This window comes from Rhinopithecus bieti, unplaced genomic scaffold (genome assembly GCF_001698545.2).
Source record: "Rhinopithecus bieti isolate Rb0 unplaced genomic scaffold, ASM169854v2 scaffold_1251, whole genome shotgun sequence".
Lineage (NCBI taxonomy): Eukaryota > Metazoa > Chordata > Mammalia > Primates > Cercopithecidae > Rhinopithecus > Rhinopithecus bieti.
In genome coordinates, this window is record NW_016803325.1 from 617419 (window position 1) to 635691 (window position 18273).

General features: G+C 39.4%; 1 protein-coding gene across 8 annotated transcripts in view; it reads right to left on the reverse strand.

Moving 5' to 3' along the window:
• Positions 1–18273, reverse strand: part of IGSF11 (immunoglobulin superfamily member 11) — a 213572-nt gene that overhangs the window by 66139 nt on the left and 129160 nt on the right. Inside the window, exon 1 of one of the 8 annotated variants that reach the window (XM_017875358.1) lies at positions 17096–17116. The exons of the other annotated variants lie outside the window; for them this stretch is intronic. The gene's annotated coding sequence lies outside the window, so the exon portion shown is untranslated. Of the gene's footprint in view, positions 1–17095; positions 17117–18273 lie in introns of those variants that run through there. 8 annotated transcript variants of the gene reach the window in all.

The window sequence follows — 18273 nt, forward strand, 5'->3', positions numbered from 1 at the left end:
TCAGAAAACCAAACACTGCATGTTCTCACTTATAAGTAAGAGCTGAACAATGAGAACACATGCACACAGGGAGGGGAACAACACATACTAGGGCTTGTTGGAGGAGCCAGAGGAGGGAGAGCGTCAGGATAAATAGCTATTGCATGCAGGGCTTAAGGCCTAGATGATGGGTTGATAAGTGCAGCAAACCACCATGTCACACGTTTACCTGTATAACAAATCTGCACGTCCTGCACATGTATCCCTGAACTTTAAATTTAATTAAAAGAAAAAAAAAGAAAATAGGGTTCATACAGAAGAGCTATAGGAGATAAAGTGGGTTGGTCTCTCTTCAGGTGACCTTGAACGTCAAGATAAGATGCATGGTATTGTAGGCAATGTGAGCCTTTACTAAAAGTATTTGAATAAAAAAGAGGCAGGGATAGAGCAGTATTTCATAAAAATGTATTTGGTGACCACAAGTAGGTTGAATTGAAGTAGATAACAGTCTTTACCTGAGAAAGATCCATTGGAAGAATAGGCAATAGTTCAGTATTAGCACTGAGAATCATCACTAATGTGTTCACAATTGGAAATAAAGAAAAGGGTGCAGAGAGGGAGATTAGGAAGAACAGTCAGATGTCACAAGAAGCCTCTTCCAGGATTTGGAATGGCATGCTAATCTTACGAGAGGGTCGAGTGGCACTGCAATCTACCCTAAGAATCCTACAGTGGTTTAGCACATTTGTGGTTGCAGTACCTAATCTCCTGGAGCCTCTTCAGTACAAACCACATTCCATGACTGGCTTCCCAAAAGAGAGTTTTGTATATCCCTGATTTTGCCTTCTCCTTTAAATTTTCCTTCCTCCTTTTCTCCAAACTTCTTAGCGTTGAAAATCTGGAGTGAGGTTTCCACCATATCACCATATCACGAAACCCATCTTCTTTCATTCTACGATCTTTCTTATCATTTTCTCTATCACTATCACTTTCTTCTTTATCATGAGTTAATCTCATTAAAAATATATTTGTCAAAACACCTAGTTACCATGGTGATAAGAAAGCAATGTAACAGATAACAAAAAAATTGCCCTTCTCCATTTCCTAGCTTAAACATATCTCAGTTTCTATCAATTTACCTAAAAGATTAGGCCATTAATCTCCAGTCTCTCAAAACAAGCCTAGAAATAGCTCAACCCTCCTTCCATGACCAATATACAGTGCAAGCCTCATCCTAATTGCTCTAATTACATGAAGAACATAATGAGATACAGCAGCAGATGGCTACAGATTACATTCCGGAGAAGAAATTCTCCTCTCTCTCTCTTATTGAAGAGATTTTTGCCTTGAACAACAAAAAAAATCATTTTGTTCACAAAGCCACATATATGTTTTTTAAAATGTTATCCCACCACTTTCCTATTTCCTTCACTAATATATTTCCTTAAAAAAATTTATTCATTTCATATAGATTTTACCATATGTGACAAATAAATTTGCAGCCCTGTTGGATTTAAAAAAAAAAAAAAAAAAAAAACACACACACACACAAAGATGTGCTCATAGAAAGTTGTTAGGAGTTTATATATTGAATCACATACTTCCACAAACCTGAACTATAATCTCAAAGACATGCTCTATCAAATAACGAATAGGGTCTTTAATTTGAGCCTAACAAAAGGTCTCTAAACAAAACATTGTTAGCCCCAGCTTTGCACAAAAGATGAAGTGTCAACTCATGTGTTTACTGCAGCACTATTCACAACAGTGAAGACACGGAATCAACCTAGGTGGCCATCAACAGTGGATTGGATAAAGAAAATGTGGTACACATACACCATGGAATGCTACGCAGCCACAAAAAAAGAATGAAATCATGTCCTTTGCAGCAACATAGATGCAGCTGGAGGCCATCATCCTAAGTGAATTAATGCAAGAACATAAAACCAAATATTGCATGTTCTTATTTATAAGTGGGAGCTAAACATTGGGTACATATGGACAAAAAGATGAGAACAACAGACACTGGGAACTACTGGGGGGCAGGGGGAGGAAATAAAGGGCTGAAAAACTACCTATTGGATACTACGCTCACTACCTGGGTGACAGGATCATTTGTACCCCAAACCTCAGTGTCACAGGATATATCCATTTAACAAAGCTGCACACGTACCCTCTGAATCTAAAATAAAAGTTGAAATTAATAAAAATTTTTCAAAAAGAGAGAACATGAAACTGATACATGAAATAGAAGAGACAGCCTTAACTAAATTCAAGTTATGTGTTCCCAACCAGCCCTAAAGGCAGTTTAAGCTGTATGCATTTCATAGTTTGGTTATATGCCCCAGTAAATCCTCTTTTTAACCTTAAAAAAGAAAAATAAGAGGGAGTGTCAAACTTCCAGCCACCATTTTAATAATCATCACTTCAAAGTCTATGTCCAAAATGAAGTCAGTTTCTTCTCCTTAAAATTAGTTTGTTTTCCCAACTTGCTCTTTTTTGGTTAATGGTAACAGGCTCAAACCCTGAAGTTATCTTTTCTAGTTCTCATGTATTGTCTGTACTTTCAAATAGCACCTTGTATACAGGAAATCCCCAAGGCATGACCTCAAAACCACCATCATCACTGAAGGGTCCAAAGCTCTCTTCGCCTACTTCCCAATATCTCAAAGTAGGAATCTACCACTGTTGCCGTGATCTGGGGTTACAAGGAAGTTTCCATGCTGCTACAGCGAGCATAGTAAAGGAAAACAAAACTCCTGCTACCAGGGAAACTAGAGACAGAATCAAACTTTTATTCCAGTCTGAAGATAAATGACATTCTGAACACTGAATATCGGCAACCCTCCTTCCCCGAAGTTATAAGCCTCTTGCTTCATTCCTCATATAATTTCTATGTGGACTATATGAATGTATATCAAAGTTCCTACTACCATGGCAATCTACAGTGGACCAGGAGAGATATGAAAGGTAACAGGGGAGTCTATCCTTCCTCTGACCAACCCCCATAATGTAACATTCTAGCCACAATATCAGAAATTACTTTTCATAACCATATTTTCAAAAACAGTGATAAATTCTCTAAGAAGTGAACTTCCTGTCACCCACTTCTGTAGGAAAAAAAAGAGATACTGAATTTTATCAGTTGCTCTTAGGGGTCCTAAGCTAGGGCAAGTTCATTTATCAATGGAAATTGATATGCGAAAAAATATTTGATCCACAGCATTAGGACAGTGATCATTTATCCCACATTTCACTTTATGTTATCATAACGTCTGCTTTGAGAAAATGGCAGCAAGAAAACACATATTCCCCAAATTTTCCTTTAACGTTGCCCTGGCTTGGATCTCTAACTAAGCCACCTAAATACTTGATTTGGACACTCCTGGGAGGGTGAGCTCAGAGGTCCCAGCACCTTGGTTTGCATGAGTTTATAGGTTGAGCTCTGTTTCTGCTGCCCTCAGACAGGCAGCAACAGCCTGCAGGGCCCTTGTGGCTGAGGGGCAGGACCACATTCCTCAGTGCCGCATGCTATACCTGGAACCTCTGAGTCATGTTCTAGTTTGGTCTTGGGTAGTAATTCTTGAAAAAGACAATGTCCCAGCTTCAAGATGGCTCATTAGAGGCATCTCCTAATGTCTACTCACCTCCTCCACTAAGAAGAAACAAAATAGTGAGGAGAAAAATAACACTTCAAATAGATCATCCAAGAGAGAACATTGAAATTCAACAAAGACAGGAAACACCTAAAGCAAGAAAGTAGAGGGAAGCGAGGCAGCCTGTTCAGCAGGGATCATCTTGGAACTCCCTAGTGTGGGGAAAGGGTGAGAGACCCCAGTGATCCACATTCCCATCATGGACGACAACTATCCTAGCCAGGGGAGAGCCCTTTGACCCTCAGAGGCCTTGAAAGTAACATAGGGTGTGCCCTAGAAACCACATAAAGGCACTGTTCCAGAAAGTGAGCTCACACCGAGTCCCACAAACTGCTGAGTCCTAAGTAGCTGCAGCATGGTGCCATTTTAAGAGCCCAGCCCACACTGGACTGCATCCTGCCCTGCAACCAGGCCCAGGTCAAGAGTCTCGAGCAACAATCCTACCCCAAGCCCAGCAGAGGGGCAGCCACACATTCTCATGCATCCTGAGGACAAATTCCACTACCCACAACCACTGCAGCTACAGACTACTGTGGGATGAGATGCAAGAAAAACCCACACCCTCCAGCTGCCTGCCTATGGCTGCCCCCAGGGAAAGCAACCAAGCTTTCTCCAATAGCAGGTCCACAGCACAGATGTTGCTGCTTCCACCTGAGCACATCATCCAGGAGCTTGGAGATTGCCTGATCCAGTCCACTGCCCATGGTACCTGAGCACTCCTCCCAGTGTCTAGGATCAGGCCCACTCAACCTGCTACTACCACCACAGCCGGCACCCACCCCCCACATGCCACCTGCAGGTCATCAGCCCACCCAACTGGTCACAGCCACTGCCAACACTAGCACAGACGGCTTGGGTCAGAGGGTTGTCTCACTGCTGCCACTGCCATTGCTCATGCCACATCCCCTGCCAGGGGCTCAATAACTCTTCCATCCACCCAGCCCACCACTGCCACGCCTAGTACCTGAACAAACCACCTAGAAGCAAAGAATCAGCCTGCCTGGACCCGCTAACACTGGTGCCAATGCATGCCACCTTGGGCCCAAGGGCAGGCACAGTCAGCTCCCTGCTGCCACCACTGAAGCCTGAAGACTGGCAACCGAGATCCCAGCACAACTTCACCACAGCCTTCTCTGACAACCGTACCCTAAGCCAAGGAAATCGGACACCACTGATGCTGTTTATAGTCAAAGAAATCATACAGACACTGCACTATTGCATGTACCCAGAATCAAAGCCAAAGTGCCCTACCCAACCAACACCATATATTCATCTTCAGGAAAAAGTCCTCCCCTATGAAAGCAAACTCACATAATTGGAAGAAGCAACTGTTACACCAGATGTACAGATACCAATGTAAGGACACAGAAAACATAAAAACGCAAGGAAATATGAAACCTGCAAAGGAACACATCCAGCAATAAATCCTAATCGAAAAGAAATTCATGAAATCTCAGGAAAAGATTTCAAAATGTTGAAAATGTGAAAAAAGAAAATCTCACTGAACTATAAGATAACTCTGAAAACAATACAAAGAAATCAGAAAACATTTCAGGATATGACTGCGAAACTTATCGAAGAGATAGATATAATAAAAAGAACTAAATAGAAACTCTCAAATCATTGAATGAAATACAAAATACATTCTAAAGTCTTGATGATAGACTAAACAAAGCAAAAGAAAGAATCTTAGAACGTGAAGACAGGTCTTTTGAAACAACGCAATATAAATAAATAAATAAATAAATAAGAGCAAAGTCCTCATGACATATGGGACACAATAACGTGACTAAATATTCAAATTATTGGTTACCTAAAAGAGAAAGAGAAAAACTATTTAATAAAATAATAGATGAAAACTTGCCTTGTCTAGAAAGAGTTTAAGACATCCAGATACAGAAGTTCAGAAATTCCCCAGATAGGTACAATGTAAAAAGAATATACAGTGCTGGAAAACTAGATAATCATGCAAAAGAATGAAACTAGAACACTCTCTCACCATATACAAAAATCAACTCAAGATGGATTAAAGATTTAAAAGTAAAACCCAAAACTATAAAACTACAAGAAGAAAATTTATGGAAAACTCTTTAGGACATTGGTGTAGGCAAAGATTTTATGGCTGAGGCCTAAAAAGCACAGGCAATGGAAACAAAAATAGACAAATGGGACTATATTAAATTTAAAAGCTTCTGCATAACAAAAGAAACAAAGGAGTTAAGAGGCAACTTCTTGGTTGGAATAAAATATTTACAAACTATTCATCCAACCAGGGACTAATATCCAGAATATGCAATCAACAGTAAAATATTAATACCATGTAAAAAGAGTCAAAAGACATATACAGAAATTTTCAAAAGAAGACATATAAATGGCCAACAGGTATATGAAAAAAATGTTCATCACTAATCATCAGGGAAATGCAAATCAAAACCACAATGAGGTATCATCTTACTCCAATTAGAATGGCTATTAATCAAAAAACAAGAAATAGTAGATGTTAGTGACGACGTGGAAAAAAGGGAACTCATACACTGTCGGTTGTAATGTAAATTAGTACAGCCACTATGGAAAACAATAAGGAGATTCAAACAACCACCACCACCACCACCATCACAAACAGAACGATCACACAATCCAGCAATCCCACTACCAGGTAGTTATCCAAAGGAAAATAATTCAGTATATCAAAGGGTCACCTGTACCCTCACATTCACTGCAGCACTATTCACAATAGCAAAGATATGGATGCAACCTAAGTATACATCAACAAATGAATGGATAAAGGAAATATTGTATATTTATACCATGGAAATCTACTAACCATAAAAACAAAGGAAATCATGTCATTTGTCACAACACAGATGGAGCTGGAACTCATTATGTTAAGGGAAATAAGCCAGGCACAAAAAGTATTGTGTGTTCTCACTCATACATGCGAGCTAATAAAGTTGATCACATGGAGGTAAAGAGTGGAACGATAGATACCAGAGACTGGGACGGATGTAAGGGTAGAGGGTGGAAGTGAGATAAAGAGAGGTTTGTTAAGGGGTACAAACATACCATTGATACACGGAATATGTTTGAACGTTTGATAGCAGAGTAGTGTGACTGCAACTAACAACAATGGTTGCATTTTTCAACACAAATAGTAGAGAGGAAATAACACGTGCCCAACACATAGAAATGATAAAGACTTGGGCAATGGATACCCTAAATATCCTGACTTAATCATTACACATCTATGCATGTGACAAAATTTCATGTATGCCCCATTAATATGTACAAATATAATGCATCCAAAATTTTTTTAAATACTTAATTTGTATTTTTTCTTACACTTTATTCTGGTATTTCTTTTTTATCTTCACAATGAGTCAACCTAAGAAGTACATTTTAAGAAGTCACATTTTCTTGTTAAGTGGTTAAAGATACTTGAAAACTCATTTCCCAGGAATCAAACCCATTTACCACTTTATGTGGTATGTGAGGGAAGCGGAGTTAACATCTGGGACAGTGGTTGACAACACTTTGCCACTCACCAAGTTTCACCTCAAGGATCACTTGTGTTTATGAGTGAGCTGAGTCCTAACTACATTTTCCACTGTAGCAAATTCTTATAATTATTTTATGTTGCTTTGGCATCCATTTTATTTTATTTTTTTATTTTGAAACAGGATCTCACTCTGTCACCCAGGCTGGAGTGCAGTGGCATGATTTCAGTTCACTGCAACCTCCACCTCCTGGGTTCAAGCAATTCTCCTGCTTCAGCTTCCCAAGTAGCTGGGACTACAGGCACATGCCACCATGCCCAGCTAATTTTTGTATTTTTTATAGTAGAGACGGGATTTCACCATGTTGGCCAGGCTGGTCTCAAGCTCCTGACCTCAAGTGATCTGCCCGCCTTAGCCTCCCAAAGTGTTGGGATTACAGGCATCAGCCACCGTGCCCAGCTCTTGGCATCTATTTTAAACATAAGTTGAATTTTTTCATATCAGAAGAAAGGGTAAGTCACCCCAACACAGTATCTAGTTCTTCACCTCTTCCCTGTTCCTCAATGTGATTTATCCAGATATCTCCCTTATACAACTGCCTCCTGGTGGCCACCTCCCTGTGGGAGAGCTAAACACAACCTACTGGACTTGCCCCACTGACCTCCACACCCCACAAGTACTGTGCAGATATGCCACAGTGACCTCCTCTCACGGACACAGCATGCCTACATAGAACTTGTACCTGCTTCCTCTAAACCCACCAATTAGAACTCCTTGTGGGAAACTTACTTGGGTAACACCATGGACCCCAATAAAGACTTTGACCCACATATCTATCTCTTTCTCTCTTCTTCCCACCCGCTGGTTGAGAGTACATGTCCTGGATGACTCCCCTTCCTCCTGCTGGCCCTGAGGTGTGCTGGCCTCTTCTTTCTGGGTCTATAAATAATATTGTGGCTCTCCTAGAAAGTGGCTATCTCATAAACTGGACACAAGTCAGGCATGAACCACAAAGGTACCTGCCAGTATATTCAAGTTCCCTGTAAGAGGGACACCTGGTCATGAGTTAGACACTTAGGTTAGACTGTCCACCAGGATAAAGAAGTATCACGTAAAGCCACTTTGTAAGTATCTAAGACCACCTCCCTTGGATCCCCATCAGGGCAGAGCTAGAGTTTCTAGCAGCTCTCCAGAGAGAGGCCTCAATACCACATTAGAGGAAAATACAACATCCACTGTGCTCCATCCTTAGCCTGCATTTAAAGCCCCTCCTTTCCTCAAAACTTAATTGGAACTCTGATGTTTTCTCCTCCATACCCTTTGGTAAAATCTTCTCCCAAAAAAAGGAGCTGATAAACTCATTCAACATTAAAATTATTAATGACCACTCCAGAATACAACTGTTTCACATTTAGAAAGATGTAAGAAACTTTAAAGAAAGAAAATCTATTATAGGATATGCGACAATAAAAAGAAGGACAAATGGTTTTATCACCAAAACATGCATTTACATAAAACCCATTTCAAATAGAAAAATTAAGGTTCCTTTTTTAACCCTGTTTCTGTGTCTTCAATAAAATCCTCCCTCCTCCTTAATATCATTAAGGAGGATATCTTAATGAATACCTTAATTCACTGAAAAGGCCTTCTCCTAAAAACGACCCCTCAACAGTTTGTTTCATTCAGTATTCATCTACCAAAATTAGTCATATTAATCTACACAGGCTCATAGGCTAGATTATGCCTTGACAGCACAATGACAAACTCTCGGCAGCTTCACACAAAAATTATTTCTTGCCCACACAATGTCCTATATGCACCTAGAAGCTATATTCCAAATGGTGATTCAGAAATTCAGTCTAGTATCACCTTGTGAATCCATCATCTCAACATGCAGCCTACACAATCCACGTGGCAAAGGCTTTGGCTCATAAATGACACATATCACCTCTACGTACAGTCTACCAGTTAGAATAAGCGCATAGCCCCAACATAATTGCAAGGAAGGCAGAAAAAAACAGCTTAAGTCTGGCTCTAAAGATGAAAATAAAACAAGACTAGGTGAACATGTAACCACTGCCTCTGTCACAATGAGATATTTACTCTATGTATAATTAACTAACATGTGCCTATAGGTCTTTATCTGTATTAACATCTTTGATATTCACAACTAACCAAGGAGACAGGTATTATTAATATCATCTCCAGTTTACAAATAAGGAAACTGAGGTTCAAAGAAGTCAAGTAACTTACCTAAGTGTGTAAGTGGACTAGCTGAGATTCAAATCTAAGAAATGAGCTCCAGAATACACTATGGCACACTGCTTCTCAAATATTCAAGACACAGTCACAGTTAAGGACACTGGCCCTCAAATATTTGTAGAGCTGTCATACGAAAGAAGGGTTTAGATGTAGTCTATAAGTCTTAAGAACACAAAATAAAGACGTAATACTGAGATTAAAATGCAAGGAGAGTATTTCTGAGTACCTACTGTGAGCCAGGCACCATTCTAGATATTGTACATATATCCTATCCAAGCATCAAAACACTTCAAACAAGGTGGGTATTATTATTCCAGTTACACAAAAGAGAAAACAGACCCAGAGAGATTAAATAACTAGCCTAGGGTTTTACACAGAGCTAGTATTTAAACCCAAATCAATCCGGCTTCAGAGCCTAAGTAATTTTCCACCATATCTCACTGTTACTCAATATAGACATAGTAGATGCAAATCCCACTCCATCAATCACAGGAGTAAAAAAAGTAATATAATTCTTTTTATTTTTTACTATGACTAAACAATTTCAGTTGTGAGTCTCCATTTAGTTGAGAGGCAGAAACTTAATCTTGGCACATTTCCTCTCAGGTCTTTCTGCTTTCTTAGCTTCCATCAGTGGTGGGGCGAGTCATGGCAGGGGGAAGTCCACTCTCCTCTAGAATTTATCAAACCTTCCTGGGGGGTTCAAATACAGTCCCCGTATCTAGGTTCATTCAACTCCCTACCCAGCTCTCCTTCCTCTTCTAGTCTACAAAATCTTTTTTCTTGACTTTTGTTTTTCCAAATTCAGTTTTATAGCCAGACTCAGGCTGTGTAATTTCTGAAATTCAAAAAACAAAAACCAGACATCTGCCTCTTTTATACATCCCCTTATAACCTCTTTTTTACATCCTGCTGAAGTGTCCTTCCCCTCCCCTTATAACCAAAAAAAGTAAAGTCCTCAGAAGGTTGCAGGAAATAGCAGGAACAGAAAGCACACTGGTTAATGTATCACAATATCACCATGTTACATAAAGAAGACCCTTCAACAATTAATGTTGCTGAAAATGAAATGAACCATATGAGACCATGAACCTCCCAGTCAATACAAAACATATATAAGAAAAGAACGGTTGGTCATGTAGCTAGGATATTACAGAGGTTTAAAAGATACATATGAATTGGGGGTAGGGTATAGTGATTGGACCTGGAATGTTTTACCTTAATGGATAGAAAAAAATAGAAGGAAGGGAAGAAGAGAGGGAAGGAGGAAGGAAGACAGACAAACCCGTAATTTCAAGGGAGCCAGGACACAATGGCTGATTTTCTATGTAAATTCAAATGAAAGCGGGTAGGAAGAGACAGGTTACCATAAATCTTAATATTGACAAGAAGATAATTAAGGAAAAATATGTCTAGAAAGTTAAGGAATAAATCAAAAACATCCAAGAATATGATTTCCTAAGATTTTCCTGAACTAAAATGAAGTCTACCCTCCACACTGAGAAAAGATGAGGGAAGGGTAAGGGAGCAAGGTGAAGGTGTAGAAGAGTCTCCCAAAAATGCAGAGCTGCAAAAACTGACTGAAAGCTGCCACTCAGTGACACCTTGATTCTGACTTAAAACCACAGAGCCCTTCCAGGAAAGAGAAGGCAGGATGAGTCACGTGAGAAGATAAGAAGCCATTGCCACCAAGGCATTTACATTTATCCCTTCCACGGCCTAAGGAATATATCCTGACTTTTTCTAATAATTTTCTCTAAACTTCTGTCTGAGATCTAATAATGAAATAATAATAATAATAATAAATTACTTTAAAGCACTCCCAGAGGCATCAGAAGATATGCTGAGCCACATTAAAATGCAGCTTGGAGTTACGTAAAGTATCACATTAAAATTTAAAACCCTTCAAAATTCAATCTTGTTTAATTTCAAAGCTATATCTCAAATCAAAAGGCACTATGGGAATTGAAAGAGAAAAGGGAGATAACAATATTCTATCTCCATTAACGAGAGAATTGAGGAAGGAGGGAAGTGGGGAATCTACTGGATATTTTTAACGATAGCTTCATTTGTGACATATTCTACATTTCTGTCTCTGTCACAATGCAAGGACAAAGGGATCATTCTACTTGTTGTTTCTAAAGTCACTGTCATCAATGAAGGCTAATGCTAAAAAGCTGTATTTCTGGCCTTGACCTCTGTGAAGCCCCAGACCTACCTGTCACACTGCCTGCTGGTCTTCCCTCCCCTTGGATAACATCCCACAAGCAGAACAAATTCAGTTTGTCTGAAACTGAATCGATCATCTTTTCCCCAAAATCTGATCTTTATTTGCCACTCCAAATAAAGAACTTAAGAGAGTCACCCTTGACACTTTCTCATACTTTACAATGAAACTATCACTCATTTTACCTTCTAAATTGGTCTCCTCAATTGGTCTCCTCCTCTTCATCCCACTGCTATTTGCTTTTTCAGTTCAGCCCCTTATCATCTCTCCTCTGAACCCCTGGCACCAGCTTCTTGATATGTCTATTCCTCCTTCTCCCTTGTCTTCCTGCAATATATTCTGAGCACCAGCACCAGAGTGATTCTTAAAAAATGCAAATTTGATCTTGTCACAACCCCAGTATAGAGCCTTGAAATGAATGGCCCCCACTCTTTATAGGATATAAATCTAGTTTCTCAGCACGACAAAAAGGCCTTCCATGGGCTGGCCATTAACAGCTTCCCCTCCTGCCACTTGCCATGTCACAATCTGCAATCAAGCAAGCCTGAACAATTTGCAATTACACTTGTTATGCAGTTTCATACTTCACCTTCCCTCATGTACTTCCCTCTGCCTGGAATGTGTGTCCTCTCTTCAAGGAGCCACAGTTCAAAAATCCACTGCTTTACCCCCCTGACTTTGTGCCACCCCTCACCCCTCTCCCACTGAATGAGAGCAAGTGCCCTCTACCTTATGTGCACAGCAACCATCATGCCTCTAAAGCACCCATCACACACCCCATTTAAATGTCTATTCACTCATCTGTTTTCCTCATTAGACTGTAAATTTCTAAAAGAAGCTGTCTTCTCCACTCACAGTGCCTGGTATGCAATAAATGTTCATTGAACTGAACTGAATTTTATTCATTAAGTGCCTCAATTTCTACTTTATACTATCTGTAACATTTTCTGTTAGTTTCTAATACAGGCACAAGTGGGGAATTTATAGTAAATAATAATTTGTATGCCCAATTTAACAGGAAAATGGAAAGGAGCTTTTACTAAAGTGCTCTCCAGGTCAGCAGTGCATGGTGCCAAGTACATACTTTCACTATTTTATTTAATATGTAATACAGCCATGCATGTTAAGTAGTGGCTACAGCCTGTTTTCACAGAGAAGGAAACCACAGCTCAGAGGGGATAGTAAACCCTTTCACGATTATCTAGCTGGAAAGGATGGGTTCATATTGAAACATAGGTTTTACATGTATGCACTAGTGCTTCTCACATAAGAAAGAGAACACAGAAATTGAGCAAAAAGAAAAGGCAATACAAAGATTAAATAAAAGAAAATTTTCTAAGTTCTCCTCCAGTCTCACAACTTCCTCTTTTCTCCACATCCCTCAGCAGAATATGTGACTCTGGGTAATGAGGTCACTCTAAGACCATGGCTGTTGCTTAGAACACAGTGGTAAAGGAGACTTATGGTTAGCAGTTCCATAAAGTGAGGCATTAATTACTTTCTCTAGACATCTGTCCACTAAACCCTTGCAACCGATCTCACAAACACATGGACCAGGAAAACGTGTAGAAGCTCAGGTTGAATCCATCATTACAAATACAACTGGAAGTACTAACTTTCCTAATGGTGCTTTCACATTTTGGTATTTGAAAGACACTATAAAGAGGTACAAGGCTTAGCTCTGCAAATGGAATGCAAAATAGGATGCCTAACTAGTAAAGCGAGGCCAGGTAAGTGTGAGGAGCTATTTCTTGTGTTCATCCCAGAGGATGAGAACACCTCTCCTCCAGGAAATGGGTGAGGACAAGCTGTCTCTCATACAACACCCATACATATTCTAGGTTTAGGGACACTGGGAACAAATGGTGAACACTGAGAACCAGGAGCTGGTATGAATCAGGGCTTCAAGTTCAGGAGTAAAGACTAAACCAAGTCCAAAGCCTGCCACTTCTAGAAGTCCTGCCTAGTAGTGTGGAGCCATAAAAACAAGCCTGGCCTTGTCAGTGGAGGTAATCTAGTCCCAGTAAAAAACTGCTTCTGCTGCTAAACAATGTTTGGAGTTCATCACTCAGAGAGTTAAAAGGGCTACAGTTCAGGGACACCAGGCAAAGAGCCCAACATCAGTAGCCTTGAAAAAGACAAGGAAGAAAAAATGTAGCAGTAATTCACTAGGCATGTGACTTGAGACTTGGCAGGCTGCCTTGGCAGGGCTGGACAGTTTGTGGGCAGAAAATTCACATATTTTTTTCCTGCAGCCAGAAGTTAAGAAGGTACAGACAGAGGAATATCAACTCAGATCCTTCATCAAGCTAATAATCAATAAGACCTTCCTAAGGAGAACAATGAATAACCACAACTGTCATCTGTTTTACACATGCATATGACTGATCAGCATTACTCCAACTGGGCTTTAGTACTTTTACAACCTTAAACAGTTCTGTAATATATTAATTGGATATCAAATACGCAACCAATCCAAGTTTTCTCACCTGACAGACTGCTAAACAAAGGTCTGAAACAAAAGCAAGGAACAGAGTTCAGCTCAAGTCAACCAACATTAATAGGGCATGAATTAAGATACTGGGCCAAGAGCAGCTAATACAAAGATGAATAAGGTATCTCTGAGGAAAGTATAGTACACTGTAGGAGGAAAAAAAAGCAAAAAGAATGTCAATATAATATCCTAATTGCTGGCATAGTATGTACATGATAGTGTATGAAGATCATTAGCCAGGGTTAAAAGACCAAAAAGCAAGGCAAGCAAATGTCAATCAACCCCTGTGAGGACTAAAAGGAAGAGTTAAAAAGCCACCCTAGAGATAACTTAGTCTGGATTTCAAATGAGGACACATGCTAAAAAGGGAGTATGACCTGCGCAGAGTCATACAGTTAGTTGCAAAACCTAGGCTGGAACTCAGGTTTATAGTACTTTCCACCACAGCAGGACACTTTTCCAAAAACACAGGAAATTGGGCAAATTGCAGGCTTCTGAAGCTGGGAATATGACTTTCAAAAATGCAAATTCTAAAGACATATTGATTAATGATCTGTGAATGAGGATGGGGGAAGTGCATGGCAGCTGGCTGTCCTCAGGGTGGGAAACTTGGAGGACAGAATGGCATCTGCATGTGGTTTGTCAGTAAAAACAAAAAACTTAAAAAAAGCATTGCATTTGTAACTCAAAGCAACTATTTGCTTAAAAAAAACTTGCTTCAATGGCGCTACTAGTTCTATTCTCCTCTCCTACAGCAAAGAACTGTTTTATTACTTGTGCTAATAATATGGAAATGTCTCTTTCCTGAACCGTGAGGTTTCTCGGAGATCAGCAAAACTAAAGCATGTTACAACATTAATACCTCTACTTCAGACTGAGTTAGAAAGCTCTTTCTCCAGTAGACTTTCACTATGACATCATGAAGTTCTAAGTCCTACATGAACTAAAAGAAAACCCTACCCAATGAAACACAAGCTAGTTGTGATTACAGGGTAATGAAATCAATCGTTAATTCCTTCAACGAACATTTACTGATTAATCCTGTGTCATGAACTATTTTAAGACCTAAGATTTTGAGAGGAGGGAACAAAAGATGGAAAGACAAAACACAAGATCAATCAGACACAACCCCTGTCTAGTGAGGAAAGCAAATACACAAGCAAAGGATTGTAAAATTGTTTGATAAATGTTATAAAGCAATGCTACTCAGAATGTGGCCCTGGACCAGTGCAGAGCTCTAAATTGTTGGTTGTTGAGCCACAAGAAGATGGCTAAGTACACATCTTGAAAGTAAATATACAGAAACTTTTATAGCATTTTTTTTCCTTTATCTTTTTTTTGAGACAGAGTCTCGCTCTGTCACCCAGGCTGGACTGCAGTGGCTTGATCTCGGCTCACTGCAACCTACACCTCCCAGGTTCACGCCATTCTCCTGCCTCAGCCTCCCGAGTAGCTAGGACTACAGGCACCCACTGCCACACCCGGCTGATTTTTGTATTTTTAGTAGACGCGGGGTTTCACCGTGTTAGCCAGGATGGTTTCGATCTCCTGATCTCGTGATCTGCCTGCCTCGGCCTCCCAAAGAGCTGGGATTACAGGTATGAGCCACCGTGCCCGGCACCCTTTATAGCATTTTAATAGCAATTTTAGGTCTGTTGAAGCTAACAATTTTTAAAATGAGGCTATTTTATGTTTTTTACACTTCATTTTTCTAGTATTTCATTTTATTACATTTTACAAAATCAGTCCAAAATCGTTTAAGGAGCAATGAATACAGTGATGTAACAGAAGTACTATTTTCCATACTATACTATACAAACACAGATGAAAAGAAATGGCCTTTGAGATTTAAGAGAGGCTCCAAAGGGGAGATAACTTTTGAGCAGCAAAGGATAAGTAGGGGTTTTCCAGAGATATTAAGAAGCATCAGGCACAGGAAGAGCATCCACAAAGGCTCAGGGTCATACTAGTGAATGGTATTTTTATAAAAATAAACTTTGAGGCACAGTAATAAACAGTAAAAGTGCAGAAATTAGGCTACAAAGAAATTCACAGAGACTGGCATGATTTTATAGTTCAGGCTTTGGACTCTCCCCCAAAATGCAATAGGGAACCACTGAAAAGTTTTATAAGCCAAAGAAGGATATATTTATGTTTTCATTATTCTGACAGCACAGCAGTGTGGTAGACAGATTTGAAAGGGAGAGAGGGAGGGACACAGACCAGTTGTGAACATACTGAAATAACCTAGGTGTGAAGTGAAGAGGACCTGCATTATATCAAGGAAAACAGGCAAGAAAGAATGGCTTAGAGAAATGTTTTGAAGGTATGGATGCATAATGTGCCTTACTTAAGATGGGTCAGAATCTGTAATTAGTTGTTCACTCAATTCAATTAAGTGTCCTGATCATATGAAGAGGAGATCAGTAAGCATAAAGAAACTAAGTGAGTTAATGAGAGACAGGAGATAGACCTGGGAGTGGAATACGAAATTCTAGAAAAATCTTGGATTTTAATAATCTTACATAGATTCATATATATACACATATACACACACACACATACACACACACACATATGGAGAAGAAAAATGGATAAAGAGTTATAGCCAACACATTTATTTTCCACATTTATGTACAGAGCAGTATTGTAGACACTATGGAAAACGCAAAGGGAAACAGTAATAGTCCTTTTCACTGTTTCTAACCCCTGGGCAACTTGAGAATCTCCACCTAGAAGTTAGTTCTGGACGACAGAAACCTGATGTACTTATTTCAATAGATTTCAAACCAAGACTCATTTTCAACCCAGAGAAATTCTGTGGGTTCAGAGAATCTCTAAAGGGCAAGGGTATGTATATATGTGTAGGTAGGAAGGCAGAGTTCCTTGATTGGAAGAAATGGGTATTTCCTGAAATGTTCCCAAGGAAACTATGAGCCCCTCGGATGAAATCTGTTGAATCAAACAGCTCCTCTGGAATTACCTGGTCTCCAGGGAATGCGTAGCCCTCTTAAATCCAATGTAAACTGCACAGAGATCCAGAGAATTGCAACGCCTAAGAATACGGGTCACCGGCTTAGAGAACCTGCAAAACTCACTTAGAAAGGACCAGAAGTAGAAGCACTGGGCAAACATATACCATTTTTCTTAGAGTATTTTTTAAAATGCAACAGAAAATCAGATGGAGTCAGAAACAATTCAATTATTGTTCTATCACAGATATTCTGTACCTCCACTAACCATCACACATACAGGGAACACCACTTATCATAACACCATTGCTGTGGGCAGGCCCAATATCTATGTTACGGTGGTTTGACTGTGTCTTGTAAGTGCCTACTATATTTCAGGGCACATGATTTTACCAAAGTATGTAACAGGCTTAGTTTTATAACAACGTCTACTGTATTCTAGTCATGAACTGGGACAAATAAGCCTTTTTGTACTCCACAGCTGCATCTATTCAAGTGAAATACCACAATTAACCTGTGAATTTAATCTAAATATTCAACAAGTATACAAAATTAAATATTAAAAAGTTTAATTTACCTAAAGAGTAATAAGCTTTTAACATAAAATCATCAACTGCCACTTAATTTTCTTTTATAAAAACATTATTAGCCTCTGCCTTTGTAAAATGACAATGGATATAAGATAAATGCTCCCATATAAGAGAAGAGAACATAAAATTATCTCCTAAGAGCATTAACTACCATTTTTTTAATTTTGAAAATGAACAAATTCTCAATCAGTGCCTACCATCTGCAAGACACTATTGGGAATCAATGGAAAACAAAAAGATCTAATTATCCACAAGGTCTGGAAAAGATAGAGAACAGAATCACTTAATACCACCAGTGTATGGAGGTAAGCAAGGAGAAGCTCTCCATTCAGTATCCAAGATCCTCTGCTAGTCCCGTACAATGCACCAGCATGGAAAGTGATGAATAAGCTTCATTGATAATAGTGACTACGTCACAGCTGGCTGAACATTCAGTCCACAAACAGAAGGCTTCTGTATTTGCTCGAATCAACCATAGGAAAGTTTTAGCAAAAAGACTGTTATATTCAAATGGAAATCAGTACTTTCCAGCAAGAATGGACAATTAGCAATTCCTTAAACTGGCACTAAAAAGAAGAACAGAGAAATGCACCAAAAAT